This window comes from Atractosteus spatula, chromosome 10 (genome assembly GCF_055471065.1).
Source record: "Atractosteus spatula isolate fAtrSpa1 chromosome 10, fAtrSpa1.hap1, whole genome shotgun sequence".
NCBI lineage: Eukaryota > Metazoa > Chordata > Actinopteri > Semionotiformes > Lepisosteidae > Atractosteus > Atractosteus spatula.
In genome coordinates, this window is record NC_142715.1 from 5,677,620 (window position 1) to 5,700,733 (window position 23,114).

The following is a 23,114-nucleotide window of genomic DNA, read 5'->3' on the forward strand; positions in this document are numbered from 1 at the left end:
AGACAAGCTCACTGTTCCTCAGGCTGGGACAGAAGATGACACACTGTATTATTATTATTTAATGACAGGCTTACTGTTCCTCAGGTTGGGACAGGAGGTCACACACTGTATTATTATTATTGAGAGACAGGTTCACTGTTCCTCAGGCTGGGACAGGAGATCACACTGTATTATTATTATTGAGAGACAGGCTCGCTATTCCTCAGGCTGGGACAGGAGGTCACACACTTTATTATTTTTATTGAGAGACAGGTTCACTGTCTGTTCCCCAGGCTGGGACAGGAGATCATACTATATTATTATTATTGAAAGACAAGCTCACTGTTCCTCATGCTGGGACAGGAGATCTCACTGTATTATTATTATTGACAGATAAACTCACTGTTCCTCAGGTTAGGACAGCAGATCACACTGTATTATTATTGTTGAGAGTCTAGCTTACTGATCCCCAAGCTGGGACAGAAGGTCACACACTGTATTATTATTATTGAGAGTCTGGCTCACTGTTCCTCAGGCTGGGACAGGAGGTCACACACTGTATTATTATTATTGAGAGACAGGCTCACTGTCTGTTCCTCAGGCTTGGACAGGAAGTCACACACTGTATTATTATTATTGAGAGACAGGCTCACTGTTCCTCAGGCTGGGAAAGGAGATCACACTGTATTATTATTATTGAGAGACAAGCTCACTGTTCCTCAGGCTGGGACAGGAGATGACACACTGTATTATTATTATTGAGAGAGGCTCGCTGTTCCTCAGGCTGGGACAGGAGATCACACACTGTATTATTAATATTGAGAGACATGCTCTCTGTTCCTCAGGCAGGGACAGGAGATCACACTGTATTATTATTGAGAGACAGGCTCACTGTTCCTCAGGCTGGGACAGGAGGTCACACACTTTATTTTTATTATTGAGAGACAGGCTCACTGTCTGTTCCTCAGGCTGGGACAGGAGATCACACTGTATTATTATTATTGAGAGACAAGCTCACTGTTCCTCTGGTAGGGATAGGAGATTACACACTGTAATATTATTATTGAGAGACAGGCTCACTGTTCCTCAGGCTAGGACAGGAGGTCACACACTATATTATTATTATAGAGAGACAAGCTCACTTTCTGTTCCTCAGGCTGGGACAGGAGATCACACAGTTTATTCATATTATTGTTGAGAGACATGCTCACTGTCTGGTCCTCAGACTGGGACAGGACATTCCACACTAGGCTATTATTATTGAGAGACAGGATCACTGTCTGTTCCTCAGGCTATGACTGGAGATCACACACTGGATTTATATTATTGAGAGACAGGTTTACTGTCTGTTCCCCAGGCTGGGACAGGAGATAACACACTGCATTATTATTATTGAGAGACAGGCTCACTGTCTGTTGCTCAGACTGGGACAGGACATTCCACACTAGGCTATTATTATTGAGAGACAGGATCACTGTCTGTTCCTCAGGCTATGACTGGAGATCACACACTGGATTTATATTATTGAGAGACAGGTTTACTGTCTGTTCCCCAGGCTGGGACAGGAGATAAAACACTGTCTTATTAATATTGAGAGACAGGCTCACTGTTCCTCAGGATGGGACAGGAGATCACACTGTATTATTATTATTGAGAGACAAGCTCACTGTTCCTCAGGCTGGGACAGGAGATGACACACCGTATTATTATTATTGAAAGATAGCCTCACTTTTCCTCAGGTTGGGACAGGAGGTCACACACTGCTTTATTATTATTGAGAGACATGCTCACTGTTTGTTCCTCAGACTGGGACAGGACATTCCACACAAGGTTATTATTATTGAGAGACAGGTACACTGTCTGTTCCTCAGGCTAAGACAGGAGATCACACAGTGTATTATTATTATTGAGAGACAGGCTCAATGTTACTCAGGCTGGGACAGGAGATCACACTGTATTATTATTATTGAGAGACAGGCTCGCTGTTCCTCAGGCTGGGACAGGAGGTCACACACTTTATTATTATTATTGAGAGACAGGCTCACTGTCTGTTCCTTAGGCTGGGACAGGAAGTCACACACTGTATTATTATTATTATTGAGAGACAGGTTCACTGTCTGTTCCTCAGGCTGGGACAGGAGATCATACTATATTATTATTATTGAAAGACAAGCTCACTGTTCCTCATGCTGGGACAGAAGATCACACTGTATTATTATTATTGACAGATAAACTCACTGTTCCTCAGGCTGGGACAGTAGATCACACTGTATTATTATTGTTGAGAGTCTGGCTTACTGTCCCCCAAGCTGGGACAGGAGGTCACACACTGTATTATTATTATTGAGAGACAGGCTCACTGTCTGTTCCTCAGGCTGGGACAAGAAGTCACGCACTGTATTATTATTATTGAGAGACAGGCTCACTGTCTGTTCCTCTGGATGGGACTGGAGATCGTACTGTATTATTATTATTGAGAGTCTGGCTCACTGTTCCTCAGGCTGGGACAGGAGGTCACACACTGTATTATTATTATTGAGAGACAGGCTCACTGTCTGTTCCTCAGGCTGGGACAGGAAGTCACACACTGTATTATTATTATTGAGAGACAGGCTCACTGTCTGTTCCTCAGGATGGGACTGCAGATCACGCACTATTCTATTATTATTGAGAGACATGCTCATTTTTTGTTCCTCAGACTGGGACAGGACATTCCACACTAGGTTATTATTATTGAGAGACAGGCTCACTGTTTGTTCCTCAGGCTGGGACAGAAAGTCACATACTGGATTATTATTATTGAGAGACAGGCTCGCTGTCTGTTCCTCAGGCTGGGACAGGAGACACAAACTGTATTATTATTATTGTGAGATAGGCTCACTGTCTCTTCTTTTGGGCTGGGACAGGAGATCACACACTGTATTATTATTACTGAGAGAGAGGTTCACTGTCTCTTCCTCAGGCTGGGACAGGAGGTCACACACTCTATGATTATTATTGAGAGACAGGTTCACTGTCTGTTCCTCAGGATGGGACAGGAGATCAGACTGTATTATTATTATTGCGAGACAAGCTCACTGTTCCTCAGGCTGGGACAGAAGATGACACACTGTATTATTATTATTGAATGACAGGCTCACTGTTCCTCAGGTTGGGAAAGGAGGTCAGACACTGTATTATTATTATTGAGAGACAGGTTCACTGTTCCTCAGGCTGGGACAGGAGATCACACTGTATTATTATTATTGAGAGACAGGCTTGCTGTTCCTCAGGCTGGGACAGGAGGTCACACACTTTATTATTATTATTGAGAGACAGGTTCACTATCTGTTCCTCAGGCTGGGACAGGAGATCACACTGTAGTATTATTGTTGAGAGTCTGGCTTACTGATCCCCAAGCTGGGACAGGAGGTCACTCACTGCATTATTATTATTGAGAGACAGGCTTGCTGTCTGTTCCACAGGCTAGTACAGGAGATCAAGCACTGTATTATTATTATTGAGATACAGGCTAACTGTCTGTTCCTCAGGCTGGGACAGGAGATCACACACTGTATTACTATTATTGAGAGACAGGCTCACTGTTCCTTAGGCTGGGACAGGAGATTACACACTATATTATTTTTATAGAGAGACAGGCTCACTGTTCCTCAGGCTGGGACAGGAGGTCACACACTGTATTATTATTATTGAGTGACAGGCTCAATGTCTGTTCCTCAAGCTGGGACAGGAAGTCAAACACTGGATTATTATTATTGAGAGACAGGCTCACTGTTCCTCAGGCTGGTACAGGAGATCACAATGTATTATTATTATTGAGAGTCTGGCTCACTGTTCCCCAGGCTGGGACAGGAAGTCACACACTGTATTGTTATTATTATTGAGAGACAGGTTCACTGTCTGTTTCTCAGGCTGGGACAGGAGATCATACTGTATTATTATTATTGAGAGACAAGCTCACTGTTCCTCAGGCTGGGAAAGGAGATCACACTGTATTATTATTATTGAGAGACAGGCTCGCTGTTCCTCAGGCAGGGACAGGAGATCACACTGTATTATTATTATTGAGAGACAGGCTCACTGTTCCTCAGGCTGGGACAGGAGGTCACACACTGTATTATTATTTGGAGACATGCTCACTGTTTCTTCGTCAGACTGGGACAGGACATTCCACATAAGGTTATTATTATTGAGAGACAGGTTCACTGTCTATTCCTCAGGCTAAGACAGGAGATCACACACTGTATTATTATTATTGAGAGACAGGCTCGCTGTTCCTCAGGCTGGGACAGGAGATCACACTGTATTATTGTTATTGACAGATAAACTCACTGATCCTCAGGCTGGGACAGTAGATCACACTGTATTATGATTAGTGAGAGTCTTGCTCACTGTTCCCCAAGCTGGGACAGGAGGTCACACACTGTATTATTATTATTGAGAAACAGGCTTGCTGTCTGTTCCTCAGGCTGGGACAGGAGATCACACTTTATTATTATTATTGAGAGACAAGCTCACTGTTCCTCAGGTAGGGACAGGAGATTACACACTGTATTATTATTATTGAGAGACAGGCTCACTGTTCCTCAGGCTGGGACAGGAGGTCACACACCATATTATTATTATAGAGAGACAGGCTCGCTGTCTGTTCCTCAGGCTAGTATAGGAGATCACTCACAGTATTATTATTATTGAGAGACATGCTCACTGTCTGTTCCTCAGGCTGGAACAGGTGATCACACTGTATTATTATTATTGAGAGACAGGCTCACTGTTCCTCAGGCTGGGACAGGAGGTCACACACGTTATTATTATTATAGAGAGACAGGCTCACTTTCTGTTCCTTAGGCTGGGACAGGAGATCACAAAGTCTATACATAATATTGTTGAGAGACATGCTCACTGTCTGGTCCTCTGGGTGGGGTAGGAAATGACACACTGTATTATTATTATTGAGAGACAGGCTCACTGTCTGTTCCACAGACTGGGACAGGACATTCAACTCTAGGTTATTATTATTGAGACAAGGATCACTGTCTGTTCCTCAGGCTAAGACTGGAGATCACACACTGGATTATTATTATTGAGAGACAGGTTTACTGTCTGTTCCCCAGGCTGGGAGAGGAGATCACACACTGTATTATTATTATTGAGAGACAGGTTTACTGTCTGTTCCTCAGTCTGGGACAGGAGATCACACTGTATTATTATTATTGAGAGACAAGCTCACTGTTCCTCAGGCTGGGACAGGAGATGACACACTGTATTATTATTATTGAAAGACAGCCTCACTTTTCCTCAGGTTGGGACAGGAGGTCACACACTGTATTATTATTATTGAGAGACATGCTCACTGTTTGTTCCTCAGACTGGGACAGGACATTCCACACAAGGTTATTATTATTGAGAGACAGGTTCACTGTCTGTTCCTCAGGCTAAGACAGGAGATGACACACTGTATTATTATTATTGAGAGACAGGTTTACTGTCTGTTCCTCAGGCTGGGACAGGAGACACACACTGTATTATTGTTATTGAGAGAGAGGTTCACTGTCTCTTTCTCAGGCTGGCACAGGAGGTCACACACTCTATGATTATTATTGAGAGACAGGTTCACTGTCTGTTCCTCAGGATGGGACAGGAGATCAGACTGTATTATTATTATTGCGAGACAAGCTCACTGTTCCTCAGGCTGGGACAGAAGATGACACACTGTATTATTATTATTTAATGACAGGCTTACTGTTCCTCAGGTTGGGACAGGAGGTCACACACTGTATTATTATTATTGAGAGACAGGTTCACTGTTCCACAGGCTGGGACAGGAGATCACACTGTATTATTATTATTGAGAGACAGGCTCGCTATTCCTCAGGCTGGGACAGGAGGTCACACACTTTATTATTTTTATTGAGAGACAGGTTCACTGTCTGTTCCCCAGGCTGGGACAGGAGATCATACTATATTATTATTATTGAAAGACAAGCTCACTGTTCCTCATGCTGGGAAAGGAGATCTCACTGTATTATTATTATTGACAGATAAACTCACTGTTCCTCAGGTTAGGACAGCAGATCACACTGTATTATTATTGTTGAGAGTCTAGCTTACTGATCCCCAAGCTGGGACAGAAGGTCACACACTGTATTATTATTATTGAGAGTCTGGCTCACTGTTCCTCAGGCTGGGACAGGAGGTCACACACTGTATTATTATTATTGAGAGACAGGCTCACTGTCTGTTCCTCAGGCTTGGACAGGAAGTCACACACTGTATTATTATTATTGAGAGACAGGCTCACTGTTCCTCAGGCTGGGAAAGGAGATCACACTGTATTATTATTATTGAGAGACAAGCTCACTGTTCCTCAGGCTTGGACAGGAGATGACACACTGTATTATTATTATTGAGAGAGGCTCGCTGTTCCTCAGGCAGGGACAGGAGATCACACTGTATTATTATTATTGAGAGACAGGCTCACTGTCCTCAGGCTGGGACAGGAGGTCACACACTGTATTATTATTGAGAGACATGCTCACTGTTTGTTCGTCAGACTGGGAAAGGACATTCCACATAAGGTTATTATTATTGAGAGACAGGTTCACTGTCTTTTCCTCAGGCTAAGACAGGAGATCACACACTGTATTATTATTATTGAGAGACAGGCTCGCTGTTCCTCAGGCTGGGACAGGAGATCACACTGTATTATTGTTATTGACAGATAAACTCACTGTTCCTCAGGCTGGGACAGTAGATCACACTGTATTATGATTATTGAGAGTCTTGCTCACTGTTCCCCAAGCTGGGACAGGAGGTCACACACTGTATTATTATTATTGAGAGACAGGCTCGCTGTCTGTTCCTCAGGCTGGGACAGGAGATCACACTTTATTATTATTATTGAGAGACAAGCTCACTGTTCCTCAGGCTGGGACAGGAGATCACACTGTATTATTATTATTGAGAGACAGGCTCGCTGTTCCTCAGGCTGGGACAGGAGGTCACACACTTTATTATTATTATTGAGAGACAGGTTCACTGTCTGTTCCTCAGACTGGGACAGGAGGTCATACTATATTATTATTATTGAAAGACAAGCTCACTGTTCCTCAGGCTGGGACAGTAGATCACACTGTAGTATTATTGTTGAGTGTCTTGCTTACTGATCCCCAGGCTGGGACAGGAAGTCACACACTGCATTGTTATTATTATTGAGAGACAGGTTCACTCTTTGTTTCTCAGGCTGGGACAGGAGACCATACTGTATTATTATTATTGAGAGACAAGCTCACTGTTCCTCAGGCTGGGAAAGGAGATCACACTGTATTATTATTATTGAGAGACAAGCTCACTGTTCCTCAGGCTGGGACAGGAGATGACACACTGTATTATTATTATTGAGAGACAGGCTCGCTGTTCCTCAGGCAGGGACAGGAGATCACACTGTATTATTATTATTGAGAGACAGGCTCACTGTTCCTCAGGCTGGGACAGGAGGTCACACACGATATTATTATTATAGATAGACAGGCTCACTTTCTGTTCCTTAGGCTGGGACAGGAGATCACAAAGTCTATTCATAATATTGTTGAGAGACATGCTCACTGTCTGGTCCTCTGGGTGGGGTAGGAAATGACACACTGTATTATTATTATTGAGAGACAGGCTCACTGTCTGTTCCACAGACTGGGACAGGACATTCAACACTAAGTTATTATTATTGAGACAAGGATCACTGTCTGTTCCTCAGGCTAAGACTGGAGATCACACCCTGGATTATAATTATTGAGAGACAGATTTACTGTCTGTTCCCCAGGCTGGGACAGGAGATCACACACTGTTTTATTAATATTGAGAGACAGGCTCACTGTTCCTCAGGCTGGGACAGGAGATCACACTGTATTATTATTATAGAGAGAAGCTCACTGTTCCTCAGGCTGGGACAGGAGATGACACACTGTATTATTATTATTGAAAGACAGCCTCACTTTTCCTCAGGTTGGGACAGGAGGTCACACTGTATTATTATTATAGAGAGAAGCTCACTGTTCCTCAGGCTGGGACAGGAGATGACACACTGTATTATTATTATTGAAAGACAGCCTCACTTTTCCTCAGGTTGGGACAGGAGGTCACACACTGTATTATTATTATTGAGAGACATGCTCACTGTTCCTCAGGCAGGGACAGGAGATCACACTGTATTATTATTATTAAGAGACAAGCTCACTGTTCCTCAGGCTGGGACAGGAGATGACACACTGTATTATTATTGTTGAGAGACAGGTTTACTGTCTGTTCCTCAGGCTGGGACAGGAGACACACACTGTATTTTTATTATTGAAGGATAGGCTCACTGTCTCTTCTTTTGGGCAGGGACAGGAGATCACACTGTATTATTATTATTAAGAGACAGGTTCACTGTTCCTCAGGCTCGGACAGGAGGTCACACACTTTATTATTTTTAATGAGAGACAGGTTCACTGTCTGTTCCTCAGGCTGGGACAGGAGATCATACTATATTATTATTATTGAAAGACAAGCTCACTGTTCCTCATGCTGGGACAGGAGATCTCACTGTATTATTATTATTGAAAGACAAGCTCACTGTTCCTCAGGCTGCGACAGTAGATCACACTGTAGTATTATTGTTGAGAGTCTGGCTTACTGATCCCCAAGCTGGGACAGGAGGTCACTCACTGCTTTATTATTATTGAGAGACAGGCTTCCTGTCTGTTCCACAGGCTAGTACAGGAGATCAAGCACTGTATTATTATTATTGAGATACAGGCTCACTGTCTGCTCCCCAAGCTGGGACAGGAGATCACACACTGTATTATTATTATTGAGAGACAGGCTCACTGTTCCTCAGGCTGGGACAGGAGATGACACACTATATTATTTTTATAGAGAGACAGGCTCACTGTTCCTCAGGCTGGGACAGGAGGTCACACACTGTATTATTATTATTGAGTGACAGGCTCAATGTCTGTTCCTCAGGCTGGGACAGGAAGTCACACACTGGATTATTATTATTGAGAGACAGGCTCACTGTTCCTCAGGCTGGTACAGGAGATCACAATGTATTATTATTATTGAGAGTCTGACTCACTGTTCCCCAGGCTGGGACAGGAAGTCACACACTGCATTGTTATTATTATTGAGAGACAGGTTCACTGTCTGTTCCTCAGGCTGGGACAGGAGACCATACTGTATTATTATTATTGAGAGACAAGCTCACTGTTCCTCAGGCTGGGAAAGGAGATCACACTGTATTATTATTATTGAGAGACAAGCTCACTGTTCCTCAGGCTGGGACAGGAGGTCACACACTGTATTATTATTGAGAGACATGCTCACTGTTTGTTCGTCAGACTGGGACAGGACATTCCACATAAGGTTATTATTATTGAGAGACTGGTTCACTGTCTTTTCCTCAGGCTAAGACAGGAGATCACACACTGTATTATTATTATTGAGAGACAGGCTCGCTGTTCCTCAGGCTGGGACAGTAGATCACACTGTATTATGATTATTAGGAGTCTTGCTCACTGTTCCCCAAGCTGGGACAGGAGGTCACACACTGTATTATTATTATTGAGAGACAGGCTCGCTGTCTGTTCCTCAGGCTGGGACAGGAGATCACACTTTATTATTATTATTGAGAGACAAGCTCACTGTTCCTCAGGCTGGGACAGGAGATCACACTGTATTATTATTGAGAGACAGGCTCGCTGTTCCTCAGGCTGGGACAGGAGGTCACACACTTTATTATTATTATTGAGAGACAGGTTCACTGTCTGTTCCTCAGGCTGGGACAGGAGATCATACTATATTATTATTATTGAAAGACAAGCTCACTGTTCTTCAGGCTGGGACAGTAGATCACACTGTAGTATTATTGTTGAGAGTCTTGCTTACTGATCCCCAAGCTGGGACAGGAGGTCACACACTATATTATTATTATAGAGAGACAGGCTCGCTGTCTGTTCCTCAGGCTAGTATAGGAGATCACTCACAGTATTATTATTATTGAGAGACATGCTCACTGTCTGTTCCTCAGGCTGGGACAGGAGGTCACACACGATATTATTATTATAGAGAGACAGGCTCACTTTCTGTTCCTTAGGCTGGGACAGGAGATCACAAAGTCTATTCATAATATTGTTGAGAGACATACTCACTGTCTGGTCCTCTGGGTGGGGTAGGAAATGACACACTGTATTATTATTATTGAGAGACAGGCTCACTGTCTGTTCCACAGACTGGGACAGGACATTCAACACTAGGTTATTATTATTGAGACAAGGATCATTGTCTGTTCCTCAGGCTGGAGATCACACACTGGATTATTATTATTGAGAGATAGGCTCACTGTCTCTTCTTTTGGGCTGGGACAGGAGATCACACACTGTATTATTATTACTGAGAGAGAGGTTCACTGTGTCTTTCTCAGGCTGGGACAGGAGGTCACACACTCTATGATTATTATTGAGAGACAGGTTCACTGTCTGTTCCTCAGGATGGGACAGGAGATCAGACTGTATTATTATTATTGCGAGACAAGCTCACTGTTACTCAGGCTGGGACAGAAGATGACACACTGTATTATTATTATTTAATGACAGGCTCACTGTTCCTCAGGTTGGGACAGGAGGTCACACACTGTATTATTATTATTGAGAGACAGGTTCACTGTTCCTCAGGCTGGGACAGTAGATCACACTGTATTATGATTATTGAGAGTCTTGCTCACTGTTCCCCAAGCTGGGACAGGAGGTCACACACTGTATTATTATTATTGAGAGAAAGGCTTGCTGTCTGTTCCTCAGGCTGGGACAGGAGATCACACTTTATTATTATTATTGAGAGACAAGCTCACTGTTCCTCAGGTAGGGACAGGAGATTACACACTGTATTATTATTATTGAGAGACAGGCTCACTGTTCCTCAGGCTGGGACAGGAGGTCACACACTATATTATTATTATAGAGAGACAGGCTCGCTGTCTGTTCCTCAGGCTAGTATAGGAGATCACTCACAGTATTATTATTATTGAGAGACATGCTCACTGTCTGTTCCTCAGGCTGGAACAGGAGATCACACTGTATTATTATTATTGAGAGACAGGCTCACTGTTCCTCAGGCTGGGACAGGAGGTCACACACGATATTATTATTATAGAGAGACAGGCTCACTTTCTGTTCCTTAGGCTGGGACAGGAGATCACAAAGTCTATTCATAATATTGCTGAGAGACATGCTCACTGTCTGGTCCTCTGGGTGGGGTAGGAAATGACACACTGTATTATTATTATTGAGAGACAGGCTCACTGTCTGTTCCACAGACTGGGACAGGACATTCAACACTAGGTTATTATTATTGAGACAAGGATCACTGTCTGTTCCTCAGGCTGGAGATCACACACTGGATTATTATTATTGAGAGACAGGTTTACTGTCTGTTCCTCAGGCTGGGACAGGAGATCACACACTGTATTATTAATATTGAGAGACAGGCTCACTGTTCCTCAGGCTGGGACAGGAGATCACACTGTATTATTATTATTGAGAGACATACTCACTGTTTGTTCCTCAGACTGGGACAGGACATTCCACACAAGGTTATTATTATTGAGAGACAGGTTCACTGTCTGTTCCTCAGGCTAAGACAGGAGATCACACACTGTATTATTATTATTGAGAGACAGGCTCACTGTTCCTCAGGCAGGGACAGGAGATCACACTGTATTATTATTATTAAGAGACAAGCTCACTGTTCCTCAGGCTGGGACAGGAGATGACACACTGTATTATTATTATTGAGAGACAGGTTTACTGTCTGTTCCTCAGGCTGGGATAGGAGACACACACTGTATTATTATTATTGAGAGATAGGCTCACTGTCTCTTCTTTTGGGCTGGGACAGGAGGTCACACACTCTATGATTATTATTGAGAGACAGGTTCACTGTCTGTTCCTCAGGATGGGACGGGAGATCAGACTGTATTATTATTATTGCGAGACAAGCTCACTGTTCCTCAGGCTGGGACAGAAGATGACACACTGTATTATTATTATTTAATGACAGGCTCACTGTTCCTCAGGTTGGGACAGGAGGTCACACACTGTATTATTATTATTGAGAGACAGGTTCACTGTTCCTCAGGCTGGGACAGGAGATCACACTGTATTATTATTATTGAGAGACAGGCTCGCTGTTCCTCAGGCTGGGACAGGAGGTCACACACTTTATTATTTTTATTGAGAGACAGGTTCACTGTCTGTTCCTCAGGCTGGGACAGGAGATCATACTATATTATTATTATTGAAAGACAAGCTCACTGTTCCTCATGCTGGGACAGGAGATCTTACTGTATTATTATTATTGACAGATAAACTCACTGTTAATCAGGTTGGGACAGTAGATCACACTGTATTATTATTGTTGAGAGTCTGGCTTACTGATCCCCAAGCTGGGACAGAAGGTCACACACTGTATTATTATTATTGAGAGTCTGGCTCACTGTTCCTCAGGCTGGGACAGGAGGTCACACACTGTATTATTATTATTGAGAGACAGGCTCACTCTCTGTTCCTCAGGCTTGGACAGGAAGTCACACACTGTATTATTATTATTGAGAGACAGGCTCATTTTTTGTTCCTCAGACTGGGACAGGACATTCCACACTAGGTTATTATTATTGAGAGACAGGCTCACTGTTCCTCAGGCAGGGACAGGAGATCACACTGTATTATTATTATTGAGAGAGAGGCTCACTGTTCCTCAGGCTGGGACAGGAGGTCACACACTGTATTATTATTGAGAGACATGCTCACTGTTTGTTCGTCAGACTGGGACAGGACATTCCACACAAGGCTATTATTATTGAGAGACAGGTTCACTGTCTGTTCCTCACGCTAAGACAGGAGATCACACACTGTATTATTATTATTGAGAGACAGGCTCGCTGTTCCTCAGGTTGGGACAGGAGATGACACACTGTATTATTATTATTGAGAGACAGGCTCGCTGTTCCTCAGGCTGGGACAGGAGGTCACACACTTTATTATTATTATTGAGTGACAGGCTCACTGTCTATTCCTCAGGCTGGGACAGGATGTCACACAGTGAATTATTATTATTATTGAGAGACAGGTTCACTGTCTGTTCCTCAGGCTCGGACAGGAAATCATACTATATTATTATTATTATTGAGAGACAATCTCACTGTTCCTCATGCTGGGACAGGAGATCACACTGTATTATTATTATTGAGAGACTAGCTCACTGTTCCTCAGGCTGCGACAGTAGATCACACTGTATTATTATTGTTGAGAGACAGGCTCACTGTTCCTCAGGCAGGGACAGGAGATCACACACTTTATTATTATTATTGAGAGACAGGCTCACTGTTCCTCAGGCAGGGACAGGAGATCACACTGTATTATTATTATTGAGAGAGAGGCTCACTGTTCCTCAGGCTGGGACAGGAGGTCACACACTGTATTATTATTGAGAGACATGCTCACTGTTTGTTCGTCAGACTGGGACAGGACATTCCACACAAGGCTATTATTATTGAGAGACAGGTTCACTGTCTGTTCCTCACGCTAAGACAGGAGATCACACACTGTATTATTATTATTGAGAGACAGGCTCGCTGTTCCTCAGGTTGGGACAGGAGATGACACACTGTATTATTATTATTGAGAGACAGGCTCGCTGTTCCTCAGGCTGGGACAGGAGGTCACACACTTTATTATTATTATTGAGTGACAGGCTCACTGTCTATTCCTCAGGCTGGGACAGGATGTCACACAGTGAATTATTATTATTATTGAGAGACAGGTTCACTGTCTGTTCCTCAGGCTCGGACAGGAAATCATACTATATTATTATTATTATTGAGAGACAATCTCACTGTTCCTCATGCTGGGACAGGAGATCACACTGTATTATTATTATTGAGAGACTAGCTCACTGTTCCTCAGGCTGCGACAGTAGATCACACTGTATTATTATTGTTGAGAGACAGGCTCACTGTTCCTCAGGCAGGGACAGGAGATCACACACTTTATTATTATTATTGTTGAGAGACATGCTCACTGTCTGGTCCTCTGGGTGGGGCAGGAAATGACACACTGTATTATTATTATTGAGAGACCGGATCACTGTCTGTTTCTCAGGCTAAGACTGGAGATCACACACTGGATTATTATTATTGAGAGACAGGTTTACTGTCTGTTCCCCAGGCTGGGACAGGAGATCACACACTGTATTATTAATATTGAGAGACATGCTCTCTGTTTCTCAGGCTGGGACAGGAGATCACACACTGTTTTATTAATATTGAGAGACAGGCTCACTGTTCCTCAGGCTGGGACAGGAGATCACACTGTATTATTATTATTGAGAGACAAGCTCACTGTTCCTCAGGCTGGGACAGGAGATGACACACTGTATTATTATTATTGAAAGACAGCCTCACTTTTCCTCAGGTTGGGACAGGAGGTCACACACTGTATTATTATTATTGAGAGACATGCTCACTGTTTGTTCCTCAGACTGGGACAGGACATTCCACACAAGGTTATTATTATTGAGAGACAGGTTCACTGTCTGTTCCTCAGGCTAAGACAGGAGATCAAACACTGTATTATTATTATTGAGAGACAGGCTCACTGTTCCTCAGGCAGGGACAGGAGATCACACTGTATTATTATTACTAAGAGACAAGCTCACTGTTCCTCAGGCTGGGACAGGAGATGACACACTGTATTATTATTATTGAGAGACAGGTTTACTGTCTGTTCCTCAGGCTGGGACAGGAGACACACACTGTATTATTATTATTGAGAGATAGGCTCACTGTCTCTTCTTTTGGGCTGGGACAGGAGATCACACACTGTATTATTATTACTGAGAGAGAGGTTCACTTTCTCTTTCTCAGGCTGGGACAGGAGGTCACACAGTCTATGATTATTATTGAGAGACAGGTTCACTGTCTGTTCCTCAGGATGGGACAGGAGATCAGACTGTATTATTATTATTGCGAGACAAGCTCACTGTTCCTCAGGCTGGGAGAGAAGATGACACACTGTATTATTATTATTTAATGACAGGCTCACTGTTCCTCAGGTTGGGACAGGAGGTCACACACTGTATTATTATTATTGAGAGACAGGTTCACTGTTCCTCTGGCTGGGACAGGAGATCACACTGTATTATTATTATTGAGAGACAGGCTCGCTGTTCCTCAGGCTGGGACAGGAGGTCACACACTTTATTATTTTTATTGAGAGACAGGTTCACTGTCTGTTCCTCAGGCTGGGACAGGAGATCATACTATATTATTATTATTGAAAGACAAGCTCACTGTTCCTCATGCTGGGACAGGAGATCTCACTGTATTATTGTTATTGACAGATAAACTCACTGTTCCTCAGGCTGGGACAGTAGATCACACTGCAGTATTATTGTTGAGAGTCTGGCTTACTGATCCCCAAGCTGGGACAGGAGGTCACTCACTGCATTATTATTATTGAGAGACAGGCTTGCTGTCTGTTCCTCAGGCTAGTACAGGAGATCAAGCACTGTATTATTATTATTGAGATACAGGCTCACTGTCTGTTCCCCAGGCTGGGACAGGAGATCACACACTGTATTATTATTATTGAGAGACAGGCTCACTGTTCCTCAGGCTGGGACAGGAGATGACACACTATATTATTTTTATAGAGAGACAGGCTCACTGTTCCTCAGGCTGGGACAGGAGGTCACACACTGTATTATTATTATTGAGTGACAGGCTCAATGTCTGTTCCTCAGGCTGGGACAGGAAGTCACACACTGGATTATTATTATTGAGAGACAGGCTCACTGTTCCTCAGGCTGGTACAGGAGATCACAATGTATTATTATTATTGAGAGTCTGGCTCACTGTTCCCCAGGCTGGGACAGGAGGTCACACACTGTATTATTATTATTGAGAGATAGGCTCACTGTCTGTTCCTCAGGCTGGGACAGGAAGTCACACACTGTATTATTATTATTGAGAGACAAGCTCACTGTTCCTCAGGCTGGGACAGGAGATCACACTGTATTATTATTATTAAGAGACAAGCTCACTATTCCTCAGGCTGGGACAGGAAGTCACACACTGTATTATTATTATTATTGAGAGACTGGTTCACTGTGTAGCGGCGAGGCTTAATAATAAGGCAGAATTAAGTGTTGCAAAGGAACAAGTAATAGGTTTATTCCATGCTGAAAAAAAGAAGAAAGAGAACACAACGTTTCGGCCGTGGAGCCTTCATCAGGAGTCACACCTGAAGAAGGCTCCACGGCCGAAACGTTGTGTTCTCTTTCTTCTTTTTTTCAGCATGGAATAAACCTATTACTTGTTCCTTTGCAGCCTACGTATGCTGACGCAGCTACCCACCTGAACTACTATATCTTTTGTATTCTGATAACCCTCTCGATAAGATCTGTTAGGTTTATATGCATATTCTATGTATTAATAAATGTATCCTCGTGTATTAGTACCTGTGTGTGTGCGTTGTTTGAGTTATATCGCATGGTTGGATTCTAAAGCCATCAAAAGAATCAATTTTGTGATTTACTGCTACAATTAATAATTGTCACAGTAAATGCCCAAACCCTACAGAACTGGTGCCTTCAGAGAGCCACTACATTTACATTTTGGCTATGATTACATATTTGGCGTCCCTGAACGGCTATGAAACATTACATTTTTGGCGTCCCTGGGTGGGCGTGGCAAGACTGAAATGAGTCAACCAAGCGGAATAATTCAATATAAAACGCCGCGGGTTTCAAACACGACAATACAGTGTGCTGAAAGCCGAAAGGAAAAAAGTTCCCCTTGCTCTTTAAGCAGTGCTTGATTGTTTTGTGATCTTTTGCAATCTACCGGGTTGATTGCATACTTGATCTTGTGGTTTTCTGTGGTAAAACTGTGATTTCGTACTTAAAAGTAATACTCTTTAAGTTTAACGATGGTTGCTAAAAGGTCTGAATTCGAGTCGCTATTAAGCACTCTCTCTAGCAGCGACAAGTCTGACCACGATCTCTTCCATATCTCCGTCAGCGGAGAAGCTAGAAGAATAAATCTCCATTCTCTGAGAGAGCTAGCGAAGGACATAGAGAGATTTGACCCCGCAGTGTCAGAGAATAATATCGAGAGTTATATTCAGGACCTCAGGTATACCCTGCAGTACCTGCCAAATGCCACAGAACAGGAGAAAGTGTTTCTGGTCAGGAAAACTACCAGCAGAGCTGTACATGAGTGGATGGCTAGGCAGATGAAAAAAGTCTGTAATGACTTTGAACAGCTTTGTCATGCACTTATCGAAGAATACAGTGCGTTCATTGACCCGACTGCCGCGATAGCCGCCGCCCTTAACATTAAGCACGAGAGAGCAGAGTCCCCTCGCGAATATTACGAGAGACTTAGACGAACTTATTTTGCAGGGCGAAATGATGAGGGTTGCGAAGAGAACAGACATTTCAAGGGTTTATTCATTGCGAATCTCCACCCGTCAGTCAGAAAGATAATCTTAATGCATACAGATGCACAGACCATGAAAATGACTGATATTAAGAGATTCGTGCAGAAAGCCTGGGAGTATGATGTCCAAAGTCGCTCTGAGCAAAAAGCTGCTAAAGCGACTGTGTTCGCCGTCAGAGCCAGCAGGGTTAACCCCCTCCTGCTCGAAGGAGCACAGGCTCCTGAGCTGGCTAAGCCCCGTTCCAAAGCATGCACACAGGACCGCACCCAGCGTCCTAAGTGCCATGAGAACACCAGGGGAAGGAAAGGGCTAGAAAAGGCTGAACAAAAGGATTCAGTAGCCGCCCGCCTGGCCAGGCTTGAACAAGCTTTATTAGGACAGGGACAACCACTCCCCAAGGCTGCCGGAAGCGTGAATGAGCTGATACTCTCCACTGGAGGAGGCGGAGACCCGCCCCCTCCCACTCCCTCAGTCTATCTGATTGAGCGGAAGGGTTCCTGCCTGGATGAGGTCAGCCACTCCCAAGTGAGTGCTGACTCCACCCCTGAAGTCACAGAGCAGGCAGTAAAACACAGAGGAAAAGCAGGAAGCTTTTACCTCAAGGCTGCCATGGGAGATGTCTTACCCAGTGAGACACTGATTGACACTGAGGTTGAAAGGTGTTTGATGTCACACGGCAAGCTCAAATGGGTTGAAAAAGAAAAGGGCATGCGACTCAGAGTGGAACCTTTGGTGGATCACCAGAAAGGCAAAGTGTGGAAACAGGTCAAGGCTCCTAAGCCTTCTGTACAGAAGGAAAGGGGGGCCAAGAGGCAGACTGTGCTCACACAGTGCCCACCGAACACAGAAGCCTATGTGAAGATTCCTTCTGTTCCCTCTGGACAAGAAATAAAAATATTTTCTTGTTCCCCGGAAATACAGGGAAGTTGTGTCCCGGCTGAGGTCACAACAGCCTCCCTGCCACAGGAGCGGTGCTCCAAGCAGCCGCCTGATCCACCAGGTAAAGCACACACCTTTTACATCCCTAAAGAGGAGCAGATCTCCCCACCTGGCGATGAAAAGGAGCTTTCCCTGTGCACCCTGGCACCCAAGAGGGGTCAGGAACACCACCCCGCAGTGGTGGAAGGGATCCAGATGGCAGGAGAGCAGGTTGGTGATGTAGCCCTCACCCTTAGCCCTGAGAGGTCCTCTATTAGTGAGGATCTGCTTGAGCAGCTGTCACAGGGCCACCGCCAAGTGCCCCTGGTGCAACATTCACAGGTTAGACAGGAGGTCAAGCTGGAAGCTGAGACTACTGCGCTGTGGACACACCTGATCCCAGATGTCGATTCCCTCTGCTGTGACCCAGGGAACCTGCAGTCAGGTAACATTATTTCTCACAACTACCAGGTAGTGAGTGAGACTGACCTGATTGTTCCTGCCTCGACAGCAGGGCTTCCAACACACCCAGTCCCCCAGAAGGGACAGGGAATGAAAGCCGAGCCGGTTTTCTTACAGCCACCAGCTCAGTCTGTCAGTCTGAGTCTGACCAACAGTGGTTCACCCAGACTGGAGCTGGATGGTCAAGTCACCCGCCTGCCAGTGCAGGACATCGCAAAGAGGGGTGTCAGAATCCCCGCCTGCACTGACATGGGCCTGGTGGGTGATAGTAAGTTCAAAGACAATGAACTAGCTATCCCAGTGCTGGGGCAGCTCCCTGAACCCCTAGCGAGGGAAGGGGGGAGCGAGCAGGTGTCCTACACCTACCCCCAGCGAACGATTGTAAACATGCCGATAGAGGGATTACTCAATCAGGAAGTGTGCAGGGTGGACCTGAACAGTGAGAATGGGATAACAATCCCAGATCACTCAGGTGCTCCAGATGACCACTCAGCCGAGGGTCAGGCATGCTCCACCGCTGCACCACTCCCTGCAGGGTTCCTTTAGCACAGGCATGAACAAATCGAAAAAGCAGATGCCCTGGAAAAGGAGGAGCAGCATCAGCAGCTGCGTCAGATCTCCCCAGATTTCCAGGATGTTGGTGCCCAAGATGCCACATGGCATACTGAGAAAGACACCATGTCCACGCTGCGCCAGCTTAGAAAGACAACAGTCACTCAGAAGGAGATGACTGGGGTCAGCCACCCGAAAAGACGTTTGGGAGGACTGATTGCTGCCGCCACTGTTGCACGTTTGCTTTTTCTGGTAGGTTTGTGTGCTACTGGCACTCTCACCCTGACTGCCCCAAGAAGGCAGGTGTCAGAGATACCAGAGGGTAGTGACAGACTGTATCGACAGCAGCAAAAGTTGGAAAGCTTAGGGAAAACCCTACAGGCAACTTCCTATGCAACAGGGTTAAACCTTATTCCCCAACCAGTGGACATGATTGCCAGTGTTATACAGTGGGTTTATGCTTGTGTGCAACAGGCCAGAATGTTGACACAAGACCTGTTAAGGGAGTTTAGTGCCACTGTAGCCAGTCTAGCCATGGCACAATTCCCAACCCACTTGATTCCACTCTTCTCAGTAGAGGAGTATGTGACATTAACCCCATCGCTCATAGCTCACCCAGAAGGCAATCCAAGATTGAATTCGGTTCCAAATCTTGAGATGGGTATGGCTACCAAAGCTATCCATTGGCTGTGTCTAAACGATTCACCAATGAAGGGTGTAAAGCTACTAATGGGCAGAGGGAGGTTAATGAACCCCATGAAGAGCAGGTGGGAAGTAAATGGCTGGTCAGCACAGCACACTTAACTGTCACTATGACTTGTGACAGGCATGATACAGCTACCTAATAAAACAGTTCCTGCAAGTTCCCGAGGAGGCCACAGTGCTCTTGAACTTAACACTGTACTGTCTAGAACCAGACAATATAAGACCAAACTTGAGGTCGTGGATGCCTTCAGGTGCCACACTATTGAATTGGATAGAAATCCAAGAAACAGTAAGCCCTGAAGAGGTACAGGTAGTTAGTTTGCTTTAATGGAACAAACCTCCAAACCACCCTAGCAGATACCCAACACAGGTGTTGTGGTTTATTGGGGGGCTGGGAACAGGAACTGTTGTTATTGTAACACTACTGCCGGGTAGCTGGATCATGACTGGATGTACTCTGAATGCTGTACTCTTACATCAAGATGTACTCCGGGTAGCATGAATGAGTCAAAGGTAGCATGTCAAAAGAAAGGAAGTGACTTCTCCCCAAATATCTACTACAGAGGTATCAGATATTGACAGTGAGCTTCCTGATGTGTAATTCCTAGACTTAGATAATGTCTCCTACCGTGTTTATACATACTCCAGATCTTATTCATCCTGTTTGTATCCAATGCTGGTTCTGGTATGAATTCTCGAGGAGTAATGTGGACATTTAAGATTAATGTTCTAATGGCAAGGGACATCACTTAACTCTGTTTTGTTTTGAAGGCAACAACGCCTCAGGACCTCGTGACCTTCAAAAAGGGGGGATATGTAGCGGCGAGGCTTATTAATAAGGAAGAATTAAGTGTTCTGAGCCTTCCCAAATGAGGCCCCATCTCTCTGTTCATCTCTGTGGTGCAGCCACAGAGAAACTATTCATGCAGGCTGATAAGGTTTCCTAGGACAGCTCCCAAAGGGGGATGCACTTAGCTAAGCCTGGCTATCCTGATCAATGGTCATCCATTGGCGCCTATCTGTCTAGGGAGTGCCAGATGGACATCTGGACTGCATTCCTAAGTGTCAGGAGTAAGTGACTCATATCTCACCTTGATCAACCAATCAGGGACTGGTAGGGCCGAGTAACCCACGTGGGACTCTGATGCCCATGGAACTTTCAGCCAATGAACGAGCTGAAGTTCCTCCAGGTAAAAACAGGATTCAGTAAGATTCAGTGGACTTCTGTGGACTTTTCTAAAGGGAATTCAAAGGAGAATTCCAGGGCAGGACAGCCCAGGAGCAGAAGGCTCCCAAGGACAGGACATTCTCGCAGCGCGCCTCCTGACCATCCTGAGACTCAGCCCGGACAACCACGGAACGGCCAGTGTGTCCGAGTGCCAGAAATTTCCTTTGTTCTAAAAGTCTAGAGCGGAGGTTGCCAGAGAGTAACCAGAGGATCCACTCGAGGTTAGCACCAGCAGCAGGCCTCGTGAACAGGTCGGAACTGTGGAAAGCTGAATAACTATTCAGAACTAGCTCTTCATCAGGAACGAACCGGTCCTCTTCCTGACCTGCTGGGACCCACAGTCATCTTTTCTCCTGTGCACAAACTTTGCTAGTTAAAGCCAACACTAACTAGCCGGTCAGTGAGCATCTGCAGCGCACAGTCGCAAGCCGCACAGCACAGCCTGGCACGTAGCCAGAGAGCGTGGATTGGACAGCAACAGCCTGCAACTGTTTCTTTGTGCCCGCAGGAGATCTGAATCCCCAGAGATTGGATGAGTATTCAACTTCAATGCATTACAGCTCGAGAATTCAATTGTTATCCCAACCAGTTGATATCAATTTAATTCCTAAGAGTTATGTACTTGTTTTGAGTATCTAATGTAGAAGTTATAACAAAGTTCATTTATGAAACGGTCTTAATGAATGATATACTGAACGTATGTCCTCTTGATATGTGTAACACTTCGTAACTGATTGAATATATATCTTTTGTATTCTGATAACCCTCTCGATAAGATCTGTTAGGTTTATATGCATATTTTATGTATTAATAAATGTATCCTCGTGTATTAGTACCTGTGTGTGTGCGTTGTTTGAGTTATGTCGCATGGTTGGATTCTAAAGCCATCGCAAGAATCAACTTTGTGATTTACTGCTACAATTAATAATTGTCTCAGTAAATGCCCAAACCCTACAGAACTGGTGCTTTCAGAGAGCCGCTACATTTAAATTTTGGCTATGGCAACGTTACATATTTGGCGTCCCTGAGCCGGTTTTCTTACATATGTATATTTATATGAAAAACGAGTGGTTTATCGACTCATCTTCATTTGCAGATTTAGAGGCAGCTTTTTTTTTATATGGGTCACACACATGCCATAGCAACAAAACATCTCTAGAGATGAGGCTATAGATCACCTTTCCATCCTCCAGGTTTTCCCCCCAAAGCCTACGGCACTAACGGCGACTCCTGCTGGCAGGAGCTTGCAGTACCTGGTATTCCCAGGCCGTCTCCCATGCAAGTACTAACCTGGCCCTACCCTGCTTAGCTTCCGAGATCAGCCAAGATTGGGCACGTTCAGGGTGGTGTGGCCGCAAGTGCAAACCGCACCGCCTGACTCGCTACTTGAAGCTGTGGGTGGCTGGGGCTCCATGCCCCCCGAGCGGGACTGAAGGATCGTTCGTGTGCAACTCTTTGGAAAGGAGCCTCTTTCCAAATCGCGTTGCGTGCCTGGATGTTGGCGAATGTGCTCCCTTGTGTTGGCTTGTCCCGCACTGGAGGAGGACAAACAAACTGCACGGAGGAGCACAAGGCAAGTCTTCACAAGACAAAAACCTCCAGTGCACAGCACTCTGAAAACATTTCTGGGCTGTCGCGTGTTTATTTCAGCACATAAAGAGCACCAGTCCAACACGTCGGCCGGGCGCACGGCGCCTCCGCCCTCTTGTGGCCTTGCGGCATCAGAGCAAGAGGCTCCT

General features: G+C 44.8%; 1 pseudogene; it reads right to left on the minus strand.

Annotated features, from left to right (window-relative positions):
* Positions 1-22,616: 22,616 nt before the first annotated feature.
* On the minus strand, positions 22,617-22,735 carry LOC148824569 (5S ribosomal RNA; annotated as a pseudogene).
* Between the last annotated feature and the right edge of the window lie 379 nt (positions 22,736-23,114).